The following is an 8,325-nucleotide window of genomic DNA, read 5'->3' as shown; positions in this document are numbered from 1 at the left end:
TTCTCACCTTCGTTTGCTGATGCTGTTTTCTTTGACTCTTCCTTTCTGTAGTTACATTGTTTCTTCATCTTCTCCCTCAATTATTTTGTCTTTGATCCAAGAATAAGCAAAGTGTTGTTTTCAATCCCAGCATCGTCAGAGACAGAGAGAAATGAAGTGCCCCAAATGAAATTTGCTTTTATCACAGTGTAAACACTGGATCATCAGAGCTTTACAGACCAACTGTCACAACATGAGCTGAACATTTTCCCACTTACATCCAAAATTTGGTTGAAGGCCAGAAATACTCTGGAACAAAGCCAAATATTTAAAGAAACAAAGATTTACCTGTGACGTCTTAAACACAGTGACAAAGTTATATTTAGTGATTATTCCTGTGGATCAAGAGCCAGCATTTGTCTCTGAGACCTGAACTGAGCTCAGACCAAGTCTCTGTTGTGTGGATCATTCACCCTGCTACTTATTTCACTCTGTGAGTGATCATCACCTGCTGAGTGTCATTGTAATCACACAGGTACAGTAACTCAGCATTCCACCCACTCTGTCATCCTCTAACAAGGCCAGCTGAGAGGCTTCATGAAAGTCAACCCAGGAGGGGAAATAAAAAGAAAATATCCTCTGTTCAGGCATCAAACATTACGGGGGCTTCAGTATCTCCACATTTTGGATTCAAGGATTCAACGGATTCAAAGGCTTTTTATTGTCAATTTCACCGTATGTCAGACATACAGGAGAACCGAAATGTTGTTTCTCTCTCTCTGCAATGTGCATACAATAATAACTAAATTAAACAATTTAATCTGCCTGCACTGAAACGTTTCCTCAGAGTGGATGTTTCCAATCAGTCCTCATTTGCTCGGCACAAGTAAATAATGAAATCATTCAAAACACAAACCACTTGTGTTCATTGGCTCATATTGTTTAACACCAGTCTAATTCCAACCTGCTACATCCATGGTATCATCTACCTCTCTTTGAAAATTGAATCGAAGGCAACTGGACATATAGCATCGGTGATGCATACGAACTGATGAAGCACCTTGGATAAGAGGCGAAACGTCTTCCCAGACAAACATATGTCCAGTTGCCTTCGATTCAATTTTCAAAGAGAGAACTATGACCTGGATGAATGAGAACATTCACAGACATGGTATCATCTAATCCCACTTAGCCAGATGTCTGACTGACTGTAATATTCTCAACATGATGAAACTACTCATAAAGTCAATCTAACATTTGATCATGTGTCAGTTATAGTTGACTAATGTGTGTATGAACAGTGGTTACATACATAACCTTTGAATCTGTGTGTGTGAACATGAGCATGTGTCATAGTTGTACTCTAGTTCATAAACAGAGGGCACCACACATCTGTTGTTCACTGGATGTTGAGCTGAGGAGATTGAAAATCTGTGACTGATTAATGTGAAGCAACATTTAAAATTCATGAGCCATTTATTCTGTTTTTCTTACTTTATCCTTATGTGTTGATTTGAGAAACTGAACAAATCCACATACAGCTCAAGTGTTAAAGTGGCTCCAGGATCTTTGTTTGTTCCCAGAGTTCACACTTCTGGGCTTCTGTTATCATTTCCATTCACCTTGTAATGTAGTCAGACAGCTGCTGTGTCTGAAGTCACTGTGAAATCTTTCTGTATTAAACCAGACTATGATCTTTGCTAAACCTCTGTTTAGCTGCAGAACTGCATCTTATTTCCACTTTTCTAAAACACCTTCAGTTCTACTGAGCTAACGAGCAGACTTTACACATTAAGATGGAAATTCCAGGTTTGGTCATTAGGTTTGTACAACACCAAATATGTTCAGGATGCAATGATGTTTATCAAAGAAACATCTGTCAGCTCATCAACAACACATCTGTCGGCACATCTGGAGAAGAACACAGCTATGAGAAATGAGTCATGGACATGAAACAGATTCAGACATTTTGGACCACTTCAGTCCATCTGAACGTGTCTTAGAATATATTGGTTTAATACATTTATCTGTTTCTGTATGGACAGTCTGTTCTCTTCACTTAGAGATGTTCCATGCTCTGATGCAGGATCTCCAGTGTAAGTGAAGTGTAACTAATGAGCTGCTCAGGTTTTGTTTTCATGCTTCACTTTTTACCTTTGGGACATCTTGTCTTTATGGCTTTGATGGTGATTGTTAGGAATAAGAGCGTAGCAGAGGTTCTCAAATCTTGGAGATCCATGATTTCTGAAATACTGTACATCCTTCATGTACTTCATCTTTCTGTGAGGACACATTTCATCATTACAGACTGATGGATTATCAGACATTATCAGTTCTGCTGTTTTCTGTGGGAATGTTTCTTTCTCTTTTTTGATTTTCCTTGAGTTCCTCCTCAAAGTTGCTCCCTTCCTGGTAAATGTTTGCAGTTTGTTTTTGCTGAAAATGAAATGATCACCTGGTACTTCAAGTCTCACAGAAAGAGAAAGGAAATGCTGTTTTCTGTCTTTCCTCATTTTCTGCCTGTTTCAAGAGAAATTGCTGATCTGCTGCAGGGAAATGGTTTCCTCCATCTACAGGTGTATTTGGTCTGTGACCAGCAACAGGCTCTGTCCTAATCATTTCATTTACTTCCACATTTAAGGAGAAATTATTAGACATTATTAGAAATGATTATTATTATTAATCATTACTATTATTATTAATCATTACAATTATTATCAATCATTACTTCCTGCTTTTGAGGAGTGCAGACATGTTTCTGACTGCTCCTACTGTCTCTTGGCTTGCTTTTTTGTCTCTCGTCTTTGTTTTTCTTCCTGCTCTGCTACTCTTGGGATATATTTTTTTGAGATGGAGCTTATTAACTGGTCACTCAGTGCATTGGACAAAATTTTCCCACAAAGAAAAGAATCACCAGGAGAACCACTCTGCCCTGAGGGGACATTCGCTGCGGGGTATGTCCGAGATGCTTGGGACTCCTGGCGTCTGGTATGCCTGGAAGCGCTGACCCTGGAAGATGTGGAGGATCTATTTATCTATTGGACATAAATACTAATGGATACTATTGATTGGCCTGGGTATTGCCCTGATCTATCGGAGAATTGGAAAAACCGCTGCTGGCAAATCGGCACTACCGCTAAGCGCGGAGATAAAACAGCACCACGGGTTTATGGATACTCGGCTGACGGAATTCCACCAGAAGATAGCTCGGATCGAAGGACTGATCAGTAACATCTCAGCCCGATCTGAGGAGGAACGGAGACAGATTGATAACATCGAAAGACAGTCCGAACACCTGTTGAGATCGGTGAAGGGACTGTCTGTCAAGCTTGAGGAGATGTCAAAGCTACTCCATGCAACCACAAATCATTTCTATTTAAATAAGTCTACAGTGTTGTGATGACAAACATTATCTCCAGCCTCAGACAATTTAAGTCTGTCATCATATCCACCTCATTTATCAATCAATAAAAGTATTAAAGGAAAAGTGAGTGAAAGAATGAAAAGTTGCTTTGTGGATCTATGAGTTGCTTCATGTCCACTTATCAAGTGATCTGGCTCATTCAGTCTCAGTTGACCTACAGTCATTGCTTTCATGAACAGTACAATGTCCACCAGATTAACTGTGTTATTATTCTTGATGTGGTTGGTGACTTTCCATGTCAGTGTAAAAGCTGGAGGAGGTTTCTGGGTCCCTGCAGGAAACACTGAGGATTACGTCTACATAGTATTATTTCAATATCATCATGTGCTAATCCACATTATTTACACACACACACACACACACACACACACACACACAGGGAGAGAGAGAGAGAGAGAGAGAGAGAGAGAGAGAGAGAGAGAGAGAGTTTCACAGCTATGATTTGAGAGAAATACACTGTGGAGGGTGTGTGGAGGAAAAACAAAGCAGTAGCTCCCTCAGAGAGGATCAATCTTGTGCCTGCAGCTTTTACAAGATTCTTAGTTTCTCTAACAGCCTGAAATAAGAAATAATTCTGAAAGCAGGTCTGATAACTGTAGCTGAAACAATTAGAAGTGTTGTTACAGAAGGCAACTGGACTGAAGTTGCCTTCAATCAACCCTTAGGACTGGACTTCTTATTTGAAGCTTGATTTGATTCAAGCTTCAAATAAGAAGTCCAGTTGCCTTCAATCAATCCTTAGGACATGCAGACTTACAGTGGAGAATCCTTCATGGCACTGTGGCCGTGAACTCTTTTATTTCTGTCCTTGTCTCTGCAGTGGAGGATGTATGTCCCTTCTGTGGTCAGGGAGAGACAGTGTTTCATAGTTTCTCTGAATGTGTACGTTTGACACCCCCGTTTGCTCTGTTGGAAGCCATCTTTGGTAGGTGTGGTGAACCTTTCACAAAGCATGTTTTTATTTGTGGTATAAAGTACAGCCACCAGAAGAAAAGTAAGTGTCAGTTTTTAAACTTTGTCATAGGGCAAGCTAAGATGGCAGTGTATGTGAGCAGGAGGAGGAAGGTGGAAGACATACTGGGTGTAGATCTGCTCACAGTCTTTGTAAAAGGGGTGAAGTCCAGACTCATGACAGATTTCAGTTATTAAGCTGTCAATGACATGGACAGTTTCTTTGAGGTCTGGGTTGTTGCAGATGGAGACATGCTCTACTCAGTAAAAGAGGCACAATTAATTTTTAGAAATGTCCTGATGTGATGATGGTGATGGTGATGATAATTTAATGTGGTATAAACTTTTTTTGTTTTGAGTGTACCGTGTATAGACGATTCAACAAATGTATGGTTAAAAACCAAAATCTCTCTATCTCTCACATAAATGAAAAAGGCTTGGATATCCAACACTGGCTCAGACACACATGAGAGAATAAGGGTACACCCTTATGTCAAAAAGGGTGATTTATGACCCCCTAATTTATGACCGCCCCCACCACGTGGTGTAAGCCCCGCCCACTTGTGACGTCACTTCATAACCCCACCCACTGATCCCCCCCACCCTTTTCTGACATCACTTCCTTCATCCTACCACTTCATTGTTTTTCATTCCATTCAAGACAACATGAAATAAATATAAATAAATTAGGGGTGTTTGCTGTGAACATTTGGGTGTGCTTGAGTTTCAGATCAAAGGGTCAATACGCAATGTTGTAAACTCTAAGGCGTCTTGTGACGAGAAATTTGTTGATTCGAGCGTGTCACAAAGGTGAGAAAATCTCCTTCCTCCATTTGCTACAACTCGCTTCCACCCCCACCCCCACCCCTCCCCGCATCATCACACCTCTCCAGCAATTTTCTGCAGGACGATATAAATATATAAATAAAAGTGTTTATAAAAATTCTGAAAACACAAACTTTCAAAGTTGTAAAATAAAATAAAATAAAATTGAGGAGCGACAAAAGTCCTTTTCCCGTTCTTCCATGGTCCTTACTCTCTGCAGAATGTCTGAAGGTCCGGATCTGCAGAAAGTATCACAGTATCATATCAAAGGGTCAATATGCAATGTTGTAGACTCTAAGGTGTCTCATGACAAAGCATTTGTTGTTTAGGGTGCAACAAAGAAAAATAAAAACAGAGAAAGGTATAAATGTGCAAGTGAGAAAGTAACGTCGGTACATAGGGATCGGACTACACCGGAAAGATAACTCGTGGTAGGAATACGAATTTATCAGCTCGATCCTATGGCTTTTAAAAAATACACCAAAAAAAAAGTAAATAAAACATTTTGTTTTTTCTTAGAGGTTACCGTTTGCGCTGAAATACACTCTCCTCCGCGTGAAAACTTGTTTACCGGTAAGTCTCCTCAGAACAGCTATTCATTTAAACATCTTATTTTTAAAATTATTTAACGAGAGTTTCTCTTGTTAAAAGTGACTCCAGAGGAGCTGGAAGGCCTCAACTTAACGCAGTCAGACTACGGTAAGAGAGTATCTGAATCATAAAAAACAGCTGTTGACAACAAAGAGTTGTACGCAGGTCACTCACTATTCAATTCAATTCAATTCAATTTTATTTATATAGCGCCTTCCACAATCAAAATTGTCTCAAAGCGCTTTACAGAGACCCAGAGCCTGACCCCAGAGCAAGCACTTAAGGCGACAGTGGCAAGGAAAACTCCCTTTTAACAGGAAGAAACCTTGAGCAGAACCTGGCTCAGATGGGGGACCCTCCTGCTGATGGCCGGGCTGGGTGAAAGGAGGAAAAGGAGGAAGATAGGACAGCTAGGAATGGAGGAGAGGGGGAGAAAGACATGCAGCATAATACAGACAATGTGGGTCAGTATTTACATTACAGTTAGTGAACAGTTATTGGATAATGTGTGCTCAGCAGATTAGAATTATGAAACAGAGCACGGAGGCAAAAAGCTGTCATGACTGGTAATTATTTACATTACAGTTTGCAAAGAATATTAATCAAATATTTATCTGTAGCAGAATGGAACATTAAACATGTTAGAAATAGATCATTGTAAACAATAAACAGCAGCAGGTGGGTGGAGCCAGGACCATAGGACATGCAGCTCCGGAGCCAGAGGTACCTGCAGTAAGGTACAGAGAAAGAGAGACCAGAGAGAAACAAACACAGGACTACGGGACAGAGAGGACACAGAGTTAATGACATGTAATAAAGGCTAATAAATTTGAGAGTGGGTCTGAGGAGAGAAAGAGAAAGAAGAAGAAGTGCGCAGTAAATCATGGGATGTCCCCCAGCAGCCTAGGCCTATAGCAGCATAACTAGGGGATGATTCAGTTGCCTGAGCCAGCCCTACTAAGGGCTATATCCTTAACTGTAACAGTGTCTATAGAGATAATTGTGACTAACTATAAGTTTAATAAATAACTAGGACTGTAACTACAACTAATTATAAGCTTTATCAAACAAGAAGGTTTTAAGCTTCGTTTTAAAATTAGAGAGGGTGTCTGCTTCCCGAACCCAAACTGGCAGTTGGTTCCATAGGAGAGGGGCCTGATAGCTAAAGGCTCGGCCTCCCATTCTACTTTTAGAGATTTTGGGAACCATAAGCAAACCTGCATTCTGGGAACGAAGCAATCTGTTAGGATGATATGGTACTATCAGCTCTTTGAGATATGAAGGAGCCTGGCCATTGAGGGCCTTATATGTAAGGAGAAGGATTTTAAAATCAATTCTGGATTTTACAGGAAGCCAATGAAGAGAAGTTAGTACAGGAGTAATGTGATCTCTCTTGCTAATTCCAGTCAGTACTCTCGCTGCAGCATTTTGGATCAGCTGGATGCTTTTTAGATAGTTAACTGGACATCCTGATAATAGGAAATTACAGTAGTCCAGCCTAGAAGTAACAAAAGCATGGACTAATTTTTCAGCAACACTCTGCGACAGAATGTTCCTAATCTTACTGATATTGCGCAGGTGAAAGAAGGCGGTCCTAGAGACTTGTTTTATATGTGAGTTAAAGGACAGATCCTGATCAAAAATAACTCCAAGGTTCCTCACAGTCGTACTGGAGGCTAAATTAATGCCATCCAGAGTAACTATATGATTAGATAAACTGTTTCTGAGGTGTTTGGGACCAAACAAAATAACATCAGTTTTGTCTGAATTCAGAAGAAGAAAGTTACAGGTCATCCAGGCCTTTATGTCTTTAAGACATGCCTGAAGTATGGTTAACTGATCTGTTTCGTCTGGTTTCATAGATAAATATAGCTGGGTATCATCCGCATAGCAATGGAAATGTATTCCATGCTTCCTGATAATATTGCCTAGGGGAAGCATGTATAAGGTGAACAGTATCGGTCCAAGCACAGAACCCTGTGGAACTCCATGACTTACTCTGGTATATATGGAGGGATCATCATTAACATGGACAAACTGGTATCTATCTGATAGATATGATTTAAACCAGCCTAGTGCTGTTCCTTTAATCCCAATAACATGTTCCAATCTATCCAATAGGATATTATGATCAATGGTGTCAAATGCAGCACTAAGATCTAGCAGGACAAGTATAGAGACGAGTCCATTATCTGATGCTATAAGAAGGTCGTTGGTAACTTTCACCAGTGCTGTCTCTGTGCTATGATGAACTCTAAATCCTGACTGAAAAACTTCAAACAAACCGTTCCTATGTAGATGGTCGCACAACTGAGTTGCAACAGCCTTTTCAAGAATTTTAGAATTAAAGGGGAGATTGGATATAGGTCTATAGTTTGCCAAAATGTCAGAGTCCAGAGAAGGCTTTTTAAGTAAAGGTTTGATAACTGCAACCTTAAAAGCCTGTGGGACATATCCTGTAACCAACGAGAGATTTATCTGATCTAATATGTGAGTGCCAATCAAAGGCAACACATCTTTAAGAAGTCTGGTCGGGATAGGATCCAAAAGACATG

This window comes from Toxotes jaculatrix, chromosome 11 (genome assembly GCF_017976425.1).
Source record: "Toxotes jaculatrix isolate fToxJac2 chromosome 11, fToxJac2.pri, whole genome shotgun sequence".
Classification (NCBI taxonomy): domain Eukaryota; kingdom Metazoa; phylum Chordata; class Actinopteri; family Toxotidae; genus Toxotes; species Toxotes jaculatrix.
This window is presented reverse-complemented; position numbering follows the sequence as displayed.